This window comes from Microcaecilia unicolor, chromosome 2 (assembly GCF_901765095.1).
Source record: "Microcaecilia unicolor chromosome 2, aMicUni1.1, whole genome shotgun sequence".
NCBI classification, from domain to species: domain Eukaryota; kingdom Metazoa; phylum Chordata; class Amphibia; order Gymnophiona; family Siphonopidae; genus Microcaecilia; species Microcaecilia unicolor.
This window is the reverse complement of record NC_044032.1, coordinates 157,709,275-157,728,929: the sequence shown is the minus strand read 5'-3', so window position 1 is coordinate 157,728,929 and position 19,655 is coordinate 157,709,275. Positions and strand designations below refer to the sequence as shown.

Below are 19,655 nucleotides of genomic sequence, written 5' to 3'. Positions count from 1 at the left end.
AGAGCGGGGGAGAGACATGCTGCGCATCCAAAATGGCGTCCGGCGCGACACTCCGCGAAGGAGCCACGCGGGAAGAACGGCGCTTAACTTTAGCCGCTTTTGTGCCGTCGCCCAAATTAAGGGCGTTCATGGCATTAATGTCTCCAACCTCAAGGGCGGCCCAAGAAGAAGCCGTCCGAGCCGCGTGGCCGGCCAAGATGGCGGAGGCGAGGAGCGGGGGATGGGCGTTTATGGCGGGAAAAACCGCCACGCCGGAGGAAGGACCGGGACATTCATCGGTCACGAAACTGTCACCCAACAAAGGCGAATCAGGCTTTAAGACCCCCGCATCCCCTCTAGAAGCGCTCAAGCGATCCGGGGAGCGACTCTTTGCGCCCCCGCCCTCCGACGCCATATGCCACGAGGAGAAGAATCGGGGAACCCCCTGCCCGCTATAAAAAGGTAAAAATTACCTGCTTGCCGCTCCGAGCTGTAACGACCTGGTGTCCCAGTGAGTAGCTGCAATAAACGTTTAAATAAACGTCGAAATAAACGCCTTTAAGGACGTTCAAAAAATTTTTTTTTTTTTTAACGGAGCCAGCGGGAGGGGGGAGAAAAGGAGGGACCTGGCGCCACCAGGTTTGCACTTGCTCAAGAAGAGCCCTCAACCCCAGGCACTCAACAAAACCTAAGAATTAGGCTTGGAGGCCTAGCCAGAGCTGCTGCTGTGTGTGACCACCACCTGCTGAGATAGAGAACCAGGGTTGCCAGGTGGAAAATTTTTTTCCAGCCCGATCGAGCCCAAAAAACAGCCCAAAACCCGCCCAAACACAAACCCCGCCCCTGACACCCCCACCCCCGCGTCATCACGCCCGCCCCCGCCGTCATCAACCCCGCCCCCGCCGTCACTGGCCCCGCCTTCCACGTCACCGGCCCCGCCTCCCACGTCATCGGCCCCGCCTCCCCGTCATCGGCCCCGCCTCCCACGTCATCGGCCCCGCCTCCCCGTCATCGGCCCCGCCTCCTACGTCATCGGCCCCGCCTCCCACGTCACTAACCCCGCCCAAAACGTCATTAACCCCACCCAAAAACGTCACTAACCCCGCCCCCCCGCGGCCGAAAAAACCGCACTGAAGGCCAAAAACAGCCCAAAAAACCGCAACCCGCCGCGGGCAAAAATTTCCCGCGGCGGGTCGCGGAAAACCGCCCAATTGGGCGGTAAAACCGCCCACCTGGCAACACTGTAGAGAACATACTGGGGAGTTTCCGGCAGCACATGACCACATATAGGGAGGCAAAAGTTTGCTCTCTATCTCCACCTGCTGGTAGATGGACACAACCCACCAGTCTATGGATTGATCAGCTTGATGATATGGAAAATAGATTTTATACTGCTTATCCCAAGTTCATCTTAGTAATGGCTTATGGACTCTTCTTTTAGGAAATATTCCAAACCTTTTTAAAACCATGCTAAGCTAACTGCTTTTATCACATTCTCTGGCAACAAATTCCAGAGTTTAATTACACGTTGAGTGAAGAAATATTTTCAATTTGTTTTAAATTTACCACTTAGTAGCTTCATTTCATGCTTCCTAGTCCTAATATTTTTTGGAAAGAGTAAACATGTAATTCATGTCTCCCTGTTCCACTCCACTCGGTATTTTATAGACCTCTATCATATCTCCAAGCTGAAGATCCCTAGCTGCTTTAACCTTTCCTCATAGGGAAGCTGTCCCATTCCCTTTATCATTTTCATCACCCTTCTCTGTACATTTTCTAATTCCGTTAAATCTTTTTTGAGATGCGGTGACAAGAATTGCACACAGTATTCAAGATGTGGTTGCACCATGGAGTGATACCGAGGAATAACATTCTCATTGTTGCTTTCCATTCTTTTCCTAATAATTCCTTACATTCTATTTGCTTTCTTAGAACCTGCAGCACACCGAGCAGAGGGTTTCAATGTATCATCAATGAGGACACATAGTTCCTTTTCCTGGACAGTGACTCCTAATGTGGAACCTTACCATCACGTAGCTATAGTTTGGGTTCCTCTTTCCCAATTGCATCTGTTTGCACTTGCTCACATTAAACATCATCTGCCATTAGGATTCCCAGTCTCCCAATCTCGTAAGGTCCTCTTGCAACTTAACAACTTTGAATAACTTAGTATCATCCGCAAATTTACTCTCCTGTTTACAAAGCCACGCTAGCAGCTGTCGGTGTAGTAATGTCGACACAGCCCCATTCTCTTTGAATAGGTTGTGTCGGCATTGCCACACTTCTTTATAAACAGGGGAGGGGGGTAATTACCTGACTAGTTATTCTCATCTCTTGATCATTTATAAAATATGTTAGAAAAGCAGCGGTTCTAGCACAGACTCCCTGGAGAACCCCACTATGTACTCTTCTTAATTGAGAATACTGAGTGGAACTGAGAATTGAGTTGCACAAGATTTCTATTCCACAAATACCCGAACAGTTCTATGCAGATTACAGTGTTCTAAAAGAGAATGGATAAACCCATAATTCAAGAAATTACAATCTAGGTTTTTTTGTAATACTTATTTGCTAAAGTTTTTAATGCTTTTCTAAATACCAAATAGTCCGTAAGCACACAAATCTGAAAAAGCAGTGCATGTCATATTAACTACTTGATAGAAAAGTGAAGAATCATTTTCCACAATTTAATCTGTCTTTCTGATGGAAAGGGTAATAGCATCTGGTTACAGGTCATATAGACCAGGCCATTATAAAGAAATGTAATACAATCACACATACAAGATGGAGCTTCACCATTCATAATTTTATAATGATGCCACTTTTCCATACCCTAAAACTTTGGGTAGATTAAAAAAAAAACCTCTAAACCAGCTTAATACTTAACCACAAATGTCTATATCACACAACAACTGCCTATATCACACAACCCAACCAGCATGAGACATTACCTCCTATTCCAGGACTTCCTAATTTCCTCAGGAGTACTTCATGAGGTACTTTGTCAAATGCCTTTTGAAAATCCAGATACACAATATCGACTGGCTCACCTTTATCCATATATTTATTCACCCCTTCAAAGAAATGTAGTAGATGAGAGAAATCTTGCCTCACCAAACTAAACCCATGTTGGCTTTGACTCAATAATCTATGTTTGAATATGCTCTGTAATTTTGTTCTTTATAAATAGTCTCTACCATCTTGCCTGGTACTGACATCAGAATCACCTCTGAAACCCTTTTTAAAAATTGGTGTTGCAAGGGCCACCCTCCAGTTTTCTGGTACCATGCTTGACTTTAAAAATAAATTACATATTACTAACAACAGCTCTGCAAGTTCATTTTTCAATTCTGTCAGTACTCTGTGACGTATACCACCCAGTCCTGGCAATTTGCTATTCTTCATACATAAGTACATACTGTAAGTAATGCCATACTGGGAAAAGACCAAGGGTCCATCGAGCCCAGCATCCTGTCCACGACAGCGGCCAATCCAGGCCAAGGGCACCTGGCAAGCTTCCCAAACGTACAAACGTTCTATACATGTTATTCCTGGAATTTTGGATTTTTCCAAGTCCGTTTAGTAGCGGTTTATGGACTTGTCCTTTAGGAATCCGTCCAACCCCTTTTTAAACTCTGCTAAGCTAACCGCCTTCACCACTTTCTCCGGCAACGAATTCCAGAGTTTAATTACACGTTGGGTGAAGAAAAATTTTCTCCGATTTGTTTTAAATTTACTATACTGTAGTTTCATCGCATGCCCCCTAGTCCTAGTATTTTTGGAAAGCGTGAACAGACGCTTCACATCCACCTGTTCCACTCCACTCATTATTTTATATACCTCTATCATGTCTCCCCTCAGCCGTCTCTTCTCCAAGCTGTATAGCCCTAGCCTCCTTAGTCTTTCTTCATAGGGAAGTCGTCCCATCCCCGCTATCATTTTAGTCGCCCTTCGCTGACCTTGCATGACGTAGCTATAATTCGGGTTCTTTTTTCCCACATGCATCACCTTGCACTTGCTCACATTAAACATCATCTGCCATTTAGCCGCCCAGTCTCCCAGTCTCGTAAGGTCCTCTTGTAATTTTTCACAATCCTGTCGCGATTTAACGACTTTGAATAACTTTGTGTCATCAGCAAATTTAATTACCTCGCTAGTTACTCCCATCTCTAAATCATTTATAAATATATTAAAAAGCAGCGGTCCTAGCACGGACCCCTGAGGAACCCCACTAACTACCCTTCTCCATTGTGAATACTGCCCATTTAACCCCACTCTCTGTTTCCTATCCTTCAACCAGTTTTTAATCCACAATAGGACATTTCCTCCTATCCCATGACCCTCCAATTTCCTCTGTAGCCTTTCATGAGGTACCTTGTCAAATGCCTTTTGAAAATCCAGATTCACAATATCAACCGACTCCCCTTTGTCCACATGTTTGTTCACTCCTTCAAAGAATTGAAGTAAATTGGTCAGGCAAGATTTCCCCACACAAAAGCCATGCTGACTTGGTCTCAGTAATCCATGTCCTCGGATGTGCTCTGTAATTTTGTTTTTAATAATAGCCTCTACCATTTCCCCGGCACCGACGTCAGACTCACCGGTCTATAATTTCCCGGATCTCCCCTGGAGCCTTTTTTAAAAATGGGCGTTACATTGGCCACCCTCCAATCTTCCGGTACCATGCTCGATTTTAAGGATAAGTTGCATATCACTAGCAGTAGCTCCGCAAGCTCGTTTTTCAGTTCTATCAGTACTCTAGGATGAATACCATCCGGTTCAGGAGATTTGCTACTCTTCAGTTTGCCGAACTGCCCCATTATGTCCTCCAGGTTTACCGTGAAGTCAGTAAGTTTCTCCGACTCGTCCGCTTGAAATACCATTTCCGACACCGGTATCCCACCCAAATCTTCCTCGGTGAAGACCGAAGCAAAGAATTCATTCAGTCTCTCCGCTACGTCTTTGTCTTCCTTGATCGCCCCTTTTACCCCTCGGTCATCCAGCGGCCCAACTGATTCTTTTGCCGGCTTCCTGCTTTTAATATACCGAAAACATTTTTTACTATGTTTTTTTGCCTCTAATGCTACCTTTTTTTCATACTCCCTCTTGGCCTTCTTAATCTGCGCCTTGCATTTGCTTTGACACTCCTTATGCTGTTTCTTGTTATTTTCAGACGGTTCCTTCTTCCATTTTCTGAAGGCGTTTCTTTTAGCCCTAATAGCTTCCTTCACCTCACTTTTCAACCAGGCCGGGTGTCTTTTGGACTTCCGTCTTTCTTTTCTAATTCGCGGAATATGTATGGCCTGGGCCTCCAGGATGGTATTTTTGAACAGCGTCCACGCCTGTTGTACAGTTTTTACTCTCTCAGTTGCCCCCCTAAGTTTTTTTTTTACCGTTCTTCTCATTTTATCATAGTCTCCTTTTTTAAAGTTAAATGCTAACGTATTTGACTTTCTGTGTACAGTTACTTCAAGGTCAATGTCAAAACTGATCATATTATGGTCACTGTTATCAAGCGGCCCCAGTACCATAACGTCCCTCACCAGATCATGCGCTCCACTAAGGACCAAGTCTAGAATTTTTCCTTCTCTCGTCGGCTCCTGCACCAGTTGCTCCATAAAGCTGTCCTTGATTTCATCAAGGAATTGTATCTCTGTAGTGTGTCCCGATGTTACATTTACCCAGTTTATATTTGGATAATTGAAGTCACCCATTATTATCACATTGCCCATTTTGTTCGTGTCTCTGATTTCTTTTATCATTTCTGTGTCTACCTGCTCATCCTGGCGAGGCGGACGGTAGTACACTCCTATCACCATTTTTTTCCCTTTTATACATGGAATTTCAACCCACAGTGATTCAAAGGTGTGATTTGTGTCCTGCTGAATTTGTAATCTATCTGAGTCAAGGCTCTCGTTAATATACAATGCTACCCCTCCACCAGTCCGGTCCACCCTATCATTACGATATACTTTGTACCCCGGTATGACAGTGTCCCACTGGTTATCCTCCTTCCACCAGGTCTCAGTAATGCCTATTATATCCAATTTTTCATTTAGTGCAATATATTCCAACTCTCCCATCTTATTTCTTAGACTCCTAGCATTTGCATATAGACATTTCAGAGTATGTTTGTTGTTCTTATTTGCATGATGCTTAGTACCTGACACTATTGATTTGACATCTTTTGTCTGATCTTTAGTTGTATTTAAGGGCACCTGGCCTACCACGGTCTGTTGTGCAACCTCACTATCCAGAAACCCTATCTTCCCTGTTTGTGAGGTATCTTTGCAAGATACCTTTTCCCGAACCATGCGCTTTTGAGCGACTGTCGGCCTTCCCCCCCATTTCTAGTTTAAAAGCTGCTCCATCTCTTTTTTAAATGCCAACGCCAGCAGCCTGGTCCCACCCTGGTTAAGGTGGAGCCCATCCTTTCGGAATAGGCTCCCCCTTCCCCAGAATGTTGCCCAGTTCCTAACAAATCTAAAACCCTCCTCCCTGCACCATCGTCTCATCCACGCATTGAGACTCTGGAGCTCTGTCTGTCTCTTGGGCCCTGCACGTGGAACAGGTAGCATTTCAGAAAATGCTACCCTAGAGGATCTGGATTTGAGCTTTCTACCTAAGAGCCTAAATTTGGCTTCCAGAACCTCTCTCCCACATTTTCCTATGTCATTGGTACCCACATGTACCAAGACAGCGGACTCCTCCCCAGCACTATCTAAAATCCTATCTAGGTGACGCGTGAGGTCCGCCACCTTCGCACCAGGCAGGCAAGTCACCAGGCGATCCTCACGTCCACCAGCCACCCAGCTATCTATATGCCTAATGATAGAATCACCAACTACAACAGCTGTCCTAACCTTTCCCTCCCAGGCAGCACTTGGAGACATATCCTCAGTGCGAGAGGATAGTACATCCCCTGGTGGGCAGGTCCTGGCTACAGGAGTACTTCCTACTTCACCAGGGTGATGCTCTCCTTCTAGGAGACCTCCCTCCTCCAAGGTAGCACAAGGGCTACTAGACTGGAGGTGGGACCTCTCTACAACATCCCTGTAGGTCTCCTCTATGTACCTCTCTGTCTCCCTCAGTTCCACCAAGTCTGCTACTCTAGCCTCAAGAGAACGGACACGTTCTCTAAGAGCTAGGAGCTCTTTGCATCGGGCGCAAACATATGACATCTCACCAACTGGGAGATAATCATACATGTGACACTCAATGCAAAAGACTGGATAGCACCCCTCTCGCTGCTGGACTGCTGACTCCATCTTAGTGTTTTTGAGTTTTCCAATATTTTAAAACTTGCTACAGTATTAAGGATATTGGCCTAATATAAAAGTGTCTTTTACTTTATATAGTGTATTGTATGATTTCTCCAAAGACAAGCAGGCCAATATTCTCACTGATGGGTGACGCCACGTCGGCCCGGAGGACTTTCCAGCAAAGTCCATGACAAAGTCTAAAATTTCCCCCGTCGCGCGGGCGGATGCAGTGCGCATGCGCGCGTCCACTTTCCCGCCCGCCGCACGGGCACATTCCTCAGTTTTTTCTTCTCCGCGTCTGAGGTGACACGGAGCTCGACGATCTCGTCTTCGTGTTCCTCCTGTGCCCGGAGGTGAAGAAAGAAGAAAAAAGCGAAGTATCCTTTTTTTGTTATCTTAGATTGTTTTCGTTTATTAAGTTTCCTTTATTTTAGTCTGCGATTTTATTTAAATCGCTCGGTCGGGTATTTTTTCCCGTCTTTTTCTTTTGTTTTTCTGTGTCATTATTTTTCTAGACACAATCGCGTCTTTTGATTTGGCAGGGACAATTTTTCCCGAGATGTCAACGAAGACGCCCAGCGGCTTCAAGCCTTGTGCCCGCTGCCATCGGGCCATCTCTGGCACTGATACACACTCGTGGTGTATTCAGTGCCTTGGGCCGGACCACCGCTTGGAGAGTTGTAAATTGTGTCTCGCCATGAGGAAGCGGACACTGCTCTCTCGAGACGCCCAGAGAGAGAAGATTTTTGGGCCCGGTGCTTCGGCGTCGGCGCTGTCGACGTCGTCTAAGTCGGCGCCCTCCAAACCGGCGCCGGGCAAGTCGGTGCCGGTGAAGTCGGTGCCGTCGAGGATGATGTCTTCGGGGCCGACGTCGTCGAAGTCGACGTCGAAGGAGGCGTCGGCACCGGGAGACAGGGGACAGGCTGCCTTTAGACCCATGCACGCTGGGAGCAGTGATGCATCGAGTGGGTCTCCACCCGCCTCGGCGCCTCCTGCTGTGCAGGCCCCCCGGGACCGTCCTGCGTCGGACCCGGCCCCGAGGAGACGTGTGGATTCCACGTCCTCCTCTCCGGTGCCGAGGAGTCTCGATGACATGCGTCGGGCGAAGGCCAAGAAGCATCGTCGTCGATCTCCTTCGAGACACGGCACCGGGAGCTCCGGGTCATCGATGCACTCGATACCCGAGAAGCGTCGGTGCCAAGAGGATCGCTCTCCCTCTATTACTGAGGTTCCGACGCGTGGGGTCGCTGGCAGCCGAGTCCCCACTCCCCAACCTCAGCAGACTTTGCCTCTGGCACCTCAACCGACCCCGCAGCCTTTTCCGACTCCAGCTGTGGATGAGAGTATGCAGGCCATGTTCCCTTTTTTCTTGAACATGATGCAGCAGTGGCAGTCGGCATCGAGGTTGTCGGTGCCGACGGCGTCGACGGGGCCGGTGTCGATGCTTTCAGAGGCACCGGTGCCGACGGCGTCGAAGGTGTCGACATTGCCGATGCCGGATGTTCCTGCATCAGGCCTTCAGCCTGTGGTGAGGTCTGTCTCACCGGTGCCGTCTCCGGTGCCGGTGCCTTTGACCTCCCAAGTTGACTCTCCCGAGGCATCGGAGCAGGAAGCTTCCCCGGAGCCTCAGGGACCATCAACTTCTCGGCACCATCATAGAGGCCATCAAGCCTCTTTGTCGAGACGGGCTCAGATTCGGGCGGCTCTGTCTGAGCTTTTAGCCCCATCTGATGGTACCTCATCCGAGGATGATGAAGGAATGCATGGGGAGTTCTCTGGCGAGGATTCTCAAGGCATTCCATCTGACTCCACTCCCTCGCCACAAAGGCAGCTGTCTCCTCCCGAGAGCTTGTCTTTTTCATCTTTTGTTCGGGAGATGTCTGAGGCCATCCCCTTTCCCGTGGAAATTGTGGACGAGCCCAGAGCCAAAATGCTTGAGGTTCTGGACTATCCATCTCCACCTTCATCTTCTGCCACAGTTCCTTTTCATGAGACTCTTAAGGAACTTATGCTAAGGAACTGGGAGAAGCCTTTTTCAAGTCCAACCGTCCCTAAGAAAGCTGAGTCCCAATATAGGATCCACGGGGAACCCAGTCTCATGCAGACCCAATTGCCTCATGATTCAGCGGTGGTGGATTCTGCCCTCAGAAGAGCCAAGAGTTCCAGAAATTTCTCCTCGGTGCCCCCGGGGCGAGAATATGCAACTCTGGACTCTTTTGGGAGGAAGGCGTATCAGGCTGGTCTGCTCGCTTCCAAAATCCAGTCTTACCAACTCTTCACGAGTGTGCATTTACGGAACTCTGTGAGGCAACTTGAGAGTTTAGTAGATACACTCCCTGAGGAGAAAGCTGAACCCTTTCGCCAAGTGATCAGGCAGCAGAAGGCGTCGCAAGTTCCTGTCCAGGGGCATTTTTGACACTTGCGATGTGACATCTCGCTTTTCCGCTCAAGGTATAGCGATGCGCAGGCTCTCATGGCTGCGTGCCTCTAACCTGGAGGAAAGAACTCAGCGGAAAATAGCAGATATCCCATGCCGGGGGGATCACCTTTTTGGAGAGAAGGTTGAAGAGATGATTGATCATCTCTACCAGCGTGACAACGCTATGGATTCTCTCTCCCGCCGGGCGCCTTCTGCAACCACTTCCACTGCTAGGAAGTTTTTTAAGGGAAAAAGAAGTGCTCCTTTCGCTTCTAGGAACCGAAAATACACTCCTTATTCCCGTCAGCCGGTTCAGGCTCGACCCCAGCCCGCTCGCTCTCGTCAGCAGCGGGCACCGAAGCAGCCCCCTGCAGCTCCCCAGCAAAAACCAGGGACGGGTTTTTGACTGGCTCCAGCAGAGCATAGCCGAAGTCAAAGTACCTGTGCCGAACGATCTGCCGGTCGGGGGGAGGTTAAAATTTTTTCACCAAAGGTGGCCTCTCGTAACCTCCGACCAGTGAGTTCTTCAAATAGTCCGGTGCGGGTACACCCTCAATTTGATTTCCAAACCTCCAAATTGCCCACCAGGAGCTCAGTCTTTCAGCTCCTACCACAAGCAGATACTTGCAGAGGAACTCTCCGCCCTTCTCAGCGCCAATGCGGTCGAGCCCGTACCACCAGGGCAGGAAGGGCTGGGATTCTATTCCAGGTATTTCCTTGTGGAAAAGAAAACAGGGGGGATGCGTCCCATCCTAGACCTAAGGGCCCTGAACAAATATCTGGTCAAAGAAAAGTTCAGGATGCTTTCCCTGGGCACTCTTCTTCCCATGATTCAGAAAAACGATTGGCTATGCTCTCTGGACTTGAAGGATGCTTACACTCACATACCGATACTTCCAGCCCACAGGAAGTATCTTCGGTTTCGGCTGGGAACACAGCACTTTCAGTACTGTGTTTTGCCTTTTGGCTTGGCGTCTGCACCCAGGGTTTTTACAAAGTGCCTGGCAGTTGTGGCAGCGTCGCTACGCAGACTGGGAGTGCATGTGTTCCCTTATCTGGACGATTGGCTGGTGAAGAACACCTCCCCGCAAGAAACTTTGCAGTCTATGCGGATGACTATTCAGGTGCTAGAGATGCTGGGCTTTGTCATCAATTACCCCAAGTCCCATCTCGTCCCTGTGCAAAAATTGGAATTCATAGGAGCTCTGTTGTGCACACAGACAGCTTGTGCTTATCTCCCAGGACCCAGGGCAGACAGACTTCTGTCTCTGGTTTCCAAAGTGCAAGCATCTCAGCAGGTCACAGCTCGGCAGATGTTGAGATTGCTTGGCCACATGGCCTCCACAGTTCATGTGACACCCATGGCACGTCTACACATGAGATCGGCTCAATGGACCCTAGCTTCTCAGTGGTTTCAAGCCACAGGGAATCTAGAGGATGTTGTCCGACTGTCCACCAATTTTCGAAATTCCCTCAGTTGGTGGACCATTCGATCCAATCTGGTCTTGGGACGCCCATTCCAAATTCCTCAGCCTCAAAAAGTGCTGACGACGGATGCATCCCTCCTCGGGTGGGGAGCGCATGTAGATGGGCTTCACACTCAAGGAGCTTGGTCTCTTCAGGAGAAGCATCTCCAGATCAACCTCCTGGAATTGCGAGCGATCTGGAACGCTCTGAGGGCCTTCAGAGATCGGCTAGCCAACAAAATTGTTCTCATTCAGACAGACAATCAAGTGGCGATGTATTACACCAACAAGCAAGGGGGTACCGGATCCCGTCCTCTGTGCCAGGAGGCCGTGCAGATGTGGCTATGGGCCTATCAAAACGGAATGTTTCTCCAAGCCACTTATCTAGCCGGTGTAAACAATGGTCTGGCCGACAGGCTGAGCAGAGTTATGCGGCCTCACGAGTGGTCCTTGAACATGACTATTGCCAAAAAGATCTTTCGAGTTTGGGGAACTCCATCGATAGATCTTTTTGCTTCCCAGGACACTCACAAGGTTCCTCAATTCTGTTCCAGACTCCAGGCCCACGGCAGACTAGCGTCGGATGCCTTCCTCCTTTTTTGGGGGACAGGACTCCTGTACGCTTATCCTCCCATCCCTTTAGTGGGGAAGACTCTCCTGAAACTCAAGCAGGACCAGGGAACCATGATTCTGATAGCGCCTTTTTGGCCCCGCCAGATATGGTTTCCCCTTCTTCTGGAACTTTCGTCAGAAGAGCCATGGAGATTGGATTGTTTTCCGACCCTCATTACTCAGAACGAGGGGGCGCTTCTACATCCCAACCTCCGTTCTCTAGCTCTCACGGCCTGGATGTTGCGAGCATAGAGGTTGCCTCCTTTGGTCTCTCTGAGGGTGTCTCCAGAGTTCTGTTTGCTTCCAGGAAAGATTCCACACATAAGTGTTACTCCTTTAAATGGAGGAGGTTTGCCGTCTGGTGTGACAGTAACGGTCTAGACCCTTTCTCTTGTCCTGCACAGACATTGCTTGAGTACCTTCTGCATTTATCCGAGTCTGGTCTTAAGACTAACTCGGTCAAGGTTCACCTTAGCGCTATCAGTGCTTATCATTCACATGTTGATGGCTTGCCGATTTCTGGACAGCCTTTAGTCATGCGTTTCATGAGAGGTTTGTTTTTGTCAAAGCCCCCTATCAAACCTCCTCCAGTGCCATGGGATCTCAATGTCGTTCTCACCCAGCTGATGACAACTCCTTTCGAGCCACTGGATTCCTGCCATCTGAAGTACTTGACCTTGAAGGTCATTTTCTTGGTGGCTGTTACTTCAGCTCGTAGGGTCAGTGAGCTTCAAGCCCTGGTAGTTCATGCACCTTTCCTTGTCTTTCATCATGACAGAGTAGTCCTCCGCACCCACCCAAAGTTTCTACCGAAGGTGGTGTCGGAGTTCCATCTGAACCAGTCAATTGTCTTGCCAACATTCTTTCCCCCTCCTCACTTGAGCCCGGGCGAAAGCAAGTTGCACACTTTGGACTGTAAAAGAGCACTGGCCTGTTACGTGGAGCGGACGCGCCCCTTCAGAAAGTCCGCCCATCTGTTTGTTTCTTTTAATCCCAACAAGAGGGGAGTTGCTGTCGGAAAACGCACCATCTCTAATTGGCTAGCAGATTGCATTTCCTTCTCTTACGCCCAAGCCGGGCTGACTTTGGACGGTCATGTCACGGCTCATAATGTTAGAGCCATGGCTGCGTCGGTGGCTCATCTAAAGTCAGCCACCATAGAAGAGATTTGCAAAGCTGCGACGTGGGCTTCGATCCACACATTCACATCACATTACTGCCTTCAGCAGCATAGCCGACGCGACAGTCGGTTTGGGCAGTCGGTGCTGCAGAGTCTGTTTGGGGTTTAGAATCCAACTCCACCCCCCTAGGCCCATGTTTATTCTGTTCCAGGCTGCACTCTCAATAGTTGAATTTGGTTTCAGGTCAATTTTGTTTTTTGTCCTCGCCGTTGCAGGACCCAATTGACCATTCTTTGTTGTGTTGAGTGAGCCTGGGGGCTAGGGATACCCCATCAGTGAGAATATTGGCCTGCTTGTCTTTGGAGAAAGAGTAGTTACTCACCTGTAACAGGTGTTCTCCGAAGACAGCAGGCAATATATTCTCACAACCCTCCCACCTCCCCTTTGGAGTTGTATTCCTCTAATTCTTGTAATTAACTGAGGAATGTGCCCGCGCGGCGGGCGGGAAAGTGGACGCGCGCATGCGCACTGCATCCGCCCGCACGACGGGGGACATTTTAGACTTTGTCATGGACTTTGCTGGAAAGTCCTCCGGGCCGACGTGGCGTCACCCATCAGTGAGAATATATTGCCTGCTGTCTTCGGAGAACACCTGTTACAGGTGAGTAACTACTCTTTATATAGTATTTCCTTCTTAGATGGTAATGAAATGTATTTAAAACTCTATAAGAGCACTCCTTACTTGTTACCCTAATTACAATAACTGACTATAAATGAGGAGTTGTCCTAGGGGTGGGTGGGTGGGAATACTAAATTAGATCCTGCAGTGGCTGTTAGATTCTATCTGTTAATGCTGTGGTACAAGGCTTTTAAAACTAAGTGGAAAAGACTATGGAGATTAGCTGTTTTCTGTTAGCTGTTGAAATTTGCTTTTTAAGTTTGCCTAACACTAACCTACAATTCCTCCTTTAAACCCCAATCTTTAAGTTCCCAAAGCACAAGCAAAGTAGCGTTCACTTACCAGAGAAATGTCCTCTTCTCTCAGAACTTCTCAGAAAGAAAGTTCAGTGGGACCTTCCCTCTTTATATACTTTTGAATCTAAGGGGCCTCTTTTGAGCAACCTATGCAAGTATTCTACTTCCCCCACACCTTAATTATCACTTAATTGAGGTCACTGGATGAGCTAACTCTCCAGCAGCCAAGGTAAAGAAAAATAACTGCCGTTTAGAACAAAGGAGTTCCTACCTCTAGAAAAGGTTTCAGTTTAAAACTAGGTCACTGGATGAGCTAACTCTCCAGCAGCCAGCAGCCAAGGAAAAGAAAAGTAACTGCCGTTTAGAACAAAGGAGTTCCTACCTCTAGAAAAGGTTTCAGTTTAAAACTAGGTCACTGGATGAGCTAACTCTCCAACAGCCAAGGAAAAGAAAAGTAACTGCCGTTTAGAACAAAGGAGTTCCTACCTCTAGAAAAATTTCAGTTTAAAACTATGTGGAAAATGCCTATTTCTAGAGAAAAGTTCAGTTTAAAACTGTGGGGAAGGGGTTTATACACTATGGCAACTAGTTAATGGTGCTTGCTTTTCTCTCTCTCTCTCTCTTTTTATTCCTCTAAACTAGGCCCTGCTTGCTTTTCCCCCCCTCTCTCTCTCTTTTTATTCACCCTTAATACTAAATTAGATCCTGCAGTGGCTGTTAGATTCTATCTGTTAATGCTGTGGTACAAGGCTTTTAAAACTAAGTGGAAAAGACTATGGAGATTAGCTGTTTTCTGTTAGCTGTTGAAATTTGCTTTTTAAGTTTGCCTAACACTAACCTACAATTCCTCCTTTAAACCCCAATCTTTAAGTTCCCAAAGCACAAGCAAAGTAGCGTTCACTTACCAGAGAAATGTCCTCTTCTCTCAGAACTTCTCAGAAAGAAAGTTCAGTGGGACCTTCCCTCTTTATATACTTTTGAATCTAAGGGGCCTCTTTTGAGCAACCTATGCAAGTATTCTACTTCCCCCACACCTTAATTATCACTTAATTGAGGTCACTGGATGAGCTAACTCTCCAGCAGCCAAGGTAAAGAAAAATAACTGCCGTTTAGAACAAAGGAGTTCCTACCTCTAGAAAAGGTTTCAGTTTAAAACTAGGTCACTGGATGAGCTAACTCTCCAGCAGCCAGCAGCCAAGGAAAAGAAAAGTAACTGCCGTTTAGAACAAAGGAGTTCCTACCTCTAGAAAAGGTTTCAGTTTAAAACTAGGTCACTGGATGAGCTAACTCTCCAACAGCCAAGGAAAAGAAAAGTAACTGCCGTTTAGAACAAAGGAGTTCCTACCTCTAGAAAAATTTCAGTTTAAAACTATGTGGAAAATGCCTATTTCTAGAGAAAAGTTCAGTTTAAAACTGTGGGGAAGGGGTTTATACACTATGGCAACTAGTTAATGGTGCTTGCTTTTCTCTCTCTCTCTCTCTTTTTATTCCTCTAAACTAGGCCCTGCTTGCTTTTCCCCCCCTCTCTCTCTCTTTTTATTCACCCTTAATACTAAATTAGATCCTGCAGTGGCTGTTAGATTCTATCTGTTAATGCTGTGGTACAAGGCTTTTAAAACTAAGTGGAAAAGACTATGGAGATTAGCTGTTTTCTGTTAGCTGTTGAAATTTGCTTTTTAAGTTTGCCTAACACTAACCTACAATTCCTCCTTTAAACCCCAATCTTTAAGTTCCCAAAGCACAAGCAAAGTAGCGTTCACTTACCAGAGAAATGTCCTCTTCTCTCAGAACTTCTCAGAAAGAAAGTTCAGTGGGACCTTCCCTCTTTATATACTTTTGAATCTAAGGGGCCTCTTTTGAGCAACCTATGCAAGTATTCTACTTCCCCCACACCTTAATTATCACTTAATTGAGGTCACTGGATGAGCTAACTCTCCAGCAGCCAAGGTAAAGAAAAATAACTGCCGTTTAGAACAAAGGAGTTCCTACCTCTAGAAAAGGTTTCAGTTTAAAACTAGGTCACTGGATGAGCTAACTCTCCAGCAGCCAAGGAAAAGAAAAGTAACTGCCGTTTAGAACAAAGGAGTTCCTACCTCTAGAAAAGGTTTCAGTTTAAAACTAGGTCACTGGATGAGCTAACTCTCCAGCAGCCAAGGAAAAGAAAAGTAACTGCCGTTTAGAACAAAGGAGTTCCTACCTCTAGAAAAGGTTTCAGTTTAAAACTAGGTCACTGGATGAGCTAACTCTCCAGCAGCCAAGGAAAAGAAAAGTAACTGCCGTTTAGAACAAAGGAGTTCCTACCTCTAGAAAAGTTTCAGTTTAAAACTATGTGGAAAATGCCTATTTCTAGAGAAAAGTTCAGTTTAAAACTGTGGGGAAGGGGTTTATACACTATGGCAACTAGTTAATGGTGCTTGCTTTTCTCTCTCTCTCTCTCTCTTTTTATTCCTCTAAACTAGGCCCTGCTTGCTTTTCCCCCCCCTCTCTCTCTTTTTATTCACCCTTAATACTAAATTAGATCCTGCAGTGGTTGTTAGATTCTATCTGATAATGCTGTGGTACAAGGCTTTTAAAACTAAGTGGAAAAGACTATGGAGATTAGCTGTTTTCTGTTAGCTGTTGAAATTTGCTTTTTAAGTTTGCCTAACACTAACCTACAATTCCTCCTTTAAACCCCAATCTTTAAGTTCCCAAAGCACAAGCAAAGTAGCGTTCACTTACCAGAGAAATGTCCTCTTCTCTCAGAACTTCTCAGAAATTTGTCAAATTACCACATTACATTTTCCATGTTTACAGAGATTTGTTTCAGTTTCTCTGACTCATCAGCATTGAATACTATTTCTGGCATTGGTATCTCTCCCACATCTTCCCCGACATAAAGTTGTCTATAATGGAAAATAATTTGTCTGCCATTTTCTGTACTGTGGTCTAAAAAACCTATTGCCATTTAAATGTTTATTTTACTTTCTTGTACTTTTTTTAAATATCTTTTCTTATTCAAATTTTGAGTTTATGAATCTTATGGGTTTCGCTATAGGTACTGCTGTTATCCTTGAGCTATTATGTCTAGAAATTTATAAACACAAATTTAAAAAAAGATTTGCAGAAAGGCCCTCAACTGCACAACAAAATGGGAGAAATATGTCTATGGAACTACAGTGACCCATGGAGACTCCACCTCCCCCTTCAAAAAAAAAAAAAAAAAAAGGAAAAGACTTTCCAGGAGTGGAGGTGCAAGGTGTACCTGCACAATAATCCAGAATCTGAATGTTGCAACTGCAGCCAACAATCCAGGTGAGAGAGTTCCAGCTAATCTTGCCACACACATTCAAAATCATTAGCATCACAAGAGCTCTTCACCTTTCACTGCCTGCTCATTTCTGTACCTCAGTTTTATAAACTAAAAGTGGTTTTGTCACCAGGCTCTTAAATTAAGGATACCAGTTTTTGGTTTGCAATCTGGGACACCAGGGCCTACCTCGGCAACTTTCCACCACAAAAATTATAAAAGGAATATAATTTTGAATTAGATTTTAAGTACATTTTTAAAGACCCTAATGCCAGGACTCAAACAGCACCAACGCAACTGATGAAAAGGCAGCACTGAGGTTTGCTTTACCTATTCTTTATCCTGAAATGCTTTCACACTGTCCAGCTAGGCTGAAGTAACAAACAGTTTTATGACATAAAGTAATGCTTTAACCCAGTGATGTACACACAAAAAAAATGTGTATGCGAGGCTTTCCCTCTGGTATGATTACCAGAGTCTTGATTTGCAAATCTGGAACACTGGGTGGGGCAAGGAATGCGGCAGGACCTCCCCAGGCAACTTTCCACTACAAAAATTAAGGAATATAATAGTCAAACTGTAGGAGAGGGAATCTGTAGCACACCCAAAAGAGCAACAAACCAAAAGTACAAGAAGCCTTCAAGGGTGGAGCCGTCAACTCAGTATTATATTAATCAGACCAGACACAGGGTCATGCAATGGTCACGTTTTACTGTGTGAGAGTATTTATAGCACTTTTATTTTTGTTCCATGCCATTTGTCAGTGTCTTTTTGGAGAATCCAGATTTAGCAATCTCCACTTATTGTTTGAGACTTTTGGATTTTGCGACTATTGCAAGACCCCTGACGTAGGCAGCTTCGCTGAAACACGAACCATGTCAGATCTGATTAATACTGAATTCACACATCCACCCTTAAAGGTCTCTTGTACTTTTTTGGTTTGTTGCTCTTTTAAGGAATATAATAGTACAATCTTTAAGTCACCTAAGACATAATACTGTAAAAGCACTACCAGGACTCAAACAACCCAACCTATGAACAAGAACTGCAAATATTACATCGGAGAACACCAGTTCATCTATTGGGACAACAGAATAAGGCAGACTGCTAAAGCTTCCTACACTGAAATTATAGTCTAGCAGAATAGCTCACTATTTCAAAACACAAAATCAAAGCTGCCATACCTTAAGACCATAGCTAACTGAAGCTGCAGGTTTAATTTTCTTAGATTATGGACTATCAAGAGCATATCTTACATCTAAATCTTCCCTATGTTCCTTCTGGCTGGGGTCAGTGGAACCTGCTGATATCACAGTGCGACCACTGGACCCAGCAAGGAAAAGCAGCAGTGTTCATATAAACTGCAGTCACCTGAAACAACTAGATAGGACTCTGCAGCTTTGAGTGTGCAATGAATCAAGTGGCTTAAAGAATACCAGAGCCTCTTTATTCCATTCTCTTCTTTAGTAACCAAGCATAAAGTAGTTTCATCAGTTAAAAATATTTACAGATTATTGTATGCATAATTTAAGAACATAAATAACGGTGCAATACAAATGAAATCTCAAAACAAACTTGCTTTGTACTTACCTTGTATTATGACCAAGTTCCAAACCAGAGAACAGAGTTATCAAAGGTCCCGATTTTGAAGTTATGTCCTTCCCCGGCACCACCTATTAAAATCAACCCCTTTCGGGTGCACAACTTGTTTCTCCTGCAGCTTCTCTGTGCTGCTTCTTTCAGCCCCCCTCCTCCAGGCTTACATTACTGTGACAATTTTCTTACCATGCTCTGGTCGCGGTTCCTCTGTTCTCCAGGGTTTTCCCTCTCCTCCTCTATCACACAGCAGATCCCTCCCCCTCACGCTGTGTTTTTTTTTTTTTTTTTTTTTTTAGTTTGTTTGTTTTTTCAACTTTCCTGTCAGTGGTGCTCCTCTTAAAAGTGTCCCCCACACCCTAGGGAACTAATCTTCTTGTTCTCGTTTGCAGCCGGGTTTGTTATGCAGTATCAACAGTAGTTCTCAGTAGCAGCAGCCGTAACCCTTCCTACTTGCAAGCGGACACTAGCCACCAGTCCCACCACTTCAGAAAGGCTGCCGAGGTTTTAATTATTCTCTGTCCTGAAATGATAAGCATGACACACTGTTCAGCTATGCCGAGGTAAGAAAAACAAAAACAGTTTTAGGACATGACGTAATGCTTTAACCCAGTAATGTAAAAAATCATGTGATGCTTGTCCCTTTGATTTGGAAAGGAGGGGCGTAGCCACGGGTGGGCCTGGGTGGGCCTAGGCCCACCCAGTTTTGGTTCAGGCCCACCCAGCAGTGGAGGCAGCGGAGCGGAGGGAGCAGGCTGAGCTCCGATCCCGCATCTGCCTCCCCAGCCCGCCACTGCCCCGCCCCACCTTTAAATATTACAGTTTTGCTGGAGTCGCGGGTAGCCGGCATTGAAGATATTGGCAGGCTTACGCCGGTTCCAGCAGCGCTTCCCTCTTCCCTCTTCTGACGTATTTCCTGTATCTGCGAGGGCGGAG

General features: G+C 46.2%; 1 protein-coding gene across 3 annotated transcripts in view; it reads right to left on the bottom strand.

Moving 5' to 3' along the window:
• Positions 1 to 18,984, bottom strand: part of PAM (peptidylglycine alpha-amidating monooxygenase) — a 553,254-nt gene extending 534,270 nt beyond the window's left edge. The window contains exon 1 of one of the 3 annotated variants that reach the window (XM_030193423.1): positions 18,909 to 18,984. The gene's annotated coding sequence lies outside the window, so the exon portion shown is untranslated. Of the gene's footprint in view, positions 1 to 18,713 lie in introns of all 3 variants that reach the window. The other 2 variants (XM_030193421.1, XM_030193424.1) reach the window with 2 other exon arrangements.
• Positions 18,985 to 19,655: the final 671 nt, after the last annotated feature.